At 38.6% G+C, this 2,500-nt stretch overlaps 1 long non-coding RNA gene across 1 annotated transcript in view; it reads left to right on the forward strand.

Moving 5' to 3' along the window:
* LOC136847596 (uncharacterized) overlaps nt 1–2,500 on the forward strand; it is an 811,533-nt gene that overhangs the window by 558,244 nt on the left and 250,789 nt on the right. The window contains exon 3 of the long non-coding RNA XR_010855782.1: nt 1,960–1,992. This is a non-coding gene — a long non-coding RNA (uncharacterized lncRNA). The remainder of the gene's footprint in view (nt 1–1,959; nt 1,993–2,500) is intronic.

Consider the following 2,500-nt stretch of genomic DNA (forward strand, 5'->3'; position numbering starts at 1 on the left):
ATAATTGAAACCCCGTGATTCATGATTCCGAGACCAACGCCCGAGAATACCCAAACAGGTCCTGGGGTAACCCAAGGGCGTGCGAATGTGTCTGGAATTCAAATCCGAAGGATGTCAGGAACTCTGATCTCGATCCTGCTATGCCTATGGGTGGTCTTCATGATTGGCAGCGCGGGGCTTTCATTTGTTTCATAAATGAGCGGTTGTCTAGAAGTAGTAGCGGTTGTTAGACCAAGTGGCACAGAAGACAAAGAGGGACTTCTCTTGTATATTTAAGAGAGGATGTGAAGAGAGTTACGAGTTGGAATTCGTACGATACTGAAGATACTTCATTTTGGGGTTCGTCTTCTTGTGATGGACAGATCTGCTAGGCTCTGTCGTTGGTGTTTTGGGGGAATGTTTTCTTAAATACTTTCTGTTTAGATTTTCCTAAACGCTATCTGTTTATGTTTTCCGAAATGCTTTCTGTTTATGTTTTCGTAAATATTTCCTGCTTATATTTTCCGAAATACTTTATTTTTACATTTTTCGAAATGCTTTCTGTTTATATCTTCCGAAATACTTCCTGTTGATATTTTTCGAAATACTTTCTGTTTAGATTTTCAGAAATACTTTGTTTATGTTTTCCGAAATACTATTTTCCGAAACACTTCCTGTTTAGATTTTCCGAAATATTTTGTTTAGATTTTCAGAAATACTTTGTTGATGTTTTCCTAAATATTTTCTGCTGATATTTTTCGAAATACGTCCTGTTTATATTTTTTCGAAATACTTTCTTCTTTTTCTTCTTTTTAATCTGCAGCTTTTAGTATCGTTGTGTGATGGACAGGAAAGTGCGTACATATGCTTTAGGCTCAGTCGTAGATGTTTTGGGGGAACATTTTCCGAAATACTTTCTGTTTATATTTTCCAAAATGCTTTCTGTTTATATTTTCCAAAATACTTTCTGTTTATTTTTTCCAAAATACTTTCTGTTAGGTTTTCCGAAATATTTTCTGTTTGTATTTTCCAAAATGCTTCCTTTTTAGATTATCCGAAATACTTTGTTTATTTTCTCCGTAATACTTTCTGTTTACATTTTCCAAAACATTTTCCGTTGATATTGATGAAGTTCTATATTTTTTAATACGTATCTTTTAGCAGCTCTTGAATACATTGGAGAGCCTTCGCCAGTGATTCGGGAACCAGCAAGCCGACCGGTCGCAGCTAGAGTGCCTTGTGTTAATGGGTCCTCCTTTCTCCCTCCCCCACCCCTTCCCCACAATACCACTAATGGGGGCCAGCTATCGAAGACGTGGAAAGTGTCGCTAACGCTCAACTTTTGCCCTCTGAGTTCGAAAACAAGAATCTTTTTCCCTTATCCCTTTTTCGCCTCACGTTGGTTAGGGGCTTGGGAAAAGCATTCAGGTAGTTTTGTTTCTTTCCTTTCCTCTCCCCAAACCTCATTTCAACCCCAGACCTTACCCCACAAACACTCCCCCGTACCCCCCGACCCCACCCTCCACCCCCAACACACACACACACACACACACTCATTTCCTCTTGTGACTTCACACTCTATCTTTTGCCTTCGTTATTAGCGAAATAGGTTCGCTGTTTATCGTAATTGTTTTTTTTCAACATTAGCGTTTAATTATGTGAGTTAATACCAAGACAGGAAAATGACGGGGGTTTTCTCGTTACCGCAATGAAAAACGAAGAGGTCAACGCATCTTACTGTTAGGTGTTATAAGATAATATCTCCGTTCATTTCATTAGTTGGAGGATGTTGGGGTTATAATTCATCTTATTTAATTTACAACAACATTTCATTACATGAAAGAGAACAGAGAAGGGTAAAAGCGCAATATATTCTTAGTTTAAAGTCTTACAATACTAATTTAATTACCTAGGTCAAGTGGTTGCTTGTCAAATAGCTCTTTTGCATCTATAATAATTCCTGTTTATTTTTCTTTGCAGCTGCAGAGTCATCCACCACCAGCTGAAGAGAAGGTAAGAATATGCTGTTATGACATTGCTGTGAAATATAAAGAATAGAGGAGAAAGCGGAATGAAGACTGAAGAAAGCGAAGTGGTTAACTCTCTCTCTCTCTCTCTCTCTCTCTCTCTCTCTCTCTGCTAGTTTGTCCTCCTCGGCATTCCGTGTTGTACAATATAAAGAATACAGAAAAAAGCGAAATGGAAATAGGAGAAAGCGAAATGATTAACTTTCTCTCTCTCTCTCTGCTAGTTTGTCCTCCTCGGCATTCCATGTTGTACAATATAAGGAATACAAAAAAAAGAAATGAAAATAGGAGAAAGCGAAATGATTAACTTTCTCTCTCTCTCTCTCTCTCTCTCTCTCTCTCTCTCTCTCTCTCTCTCTCTGAGTTTGTGCTCTTTGGCACCCCTTGTTGTAAAATATAAAGAAAGCGAAATGATTAACTCTCTCTCTCTCTCTCTCTCTCTCTCTCTCTCTCTCTCTCTCTCTCTCTCTCTGTGCGAGTCTATGCTCCTCGGC

The sequence above is a fragment of the Macrobrachium rosenbergii genome, chromosome 17, assembly GCF_040412425.1.
Source record: "Macrobrachium rosenbergii isolate ZJJX-2024 chromosome 17, ASM4041242v1, whole genome shotgun sequence".
Taxonomy (NCBI): Eukaryota; Metazoa; Arthropoda; class Malacostraca; order Decapoda; family Palaemonidae; genus Macrobrachium; species Macrobrachium rosenbergii.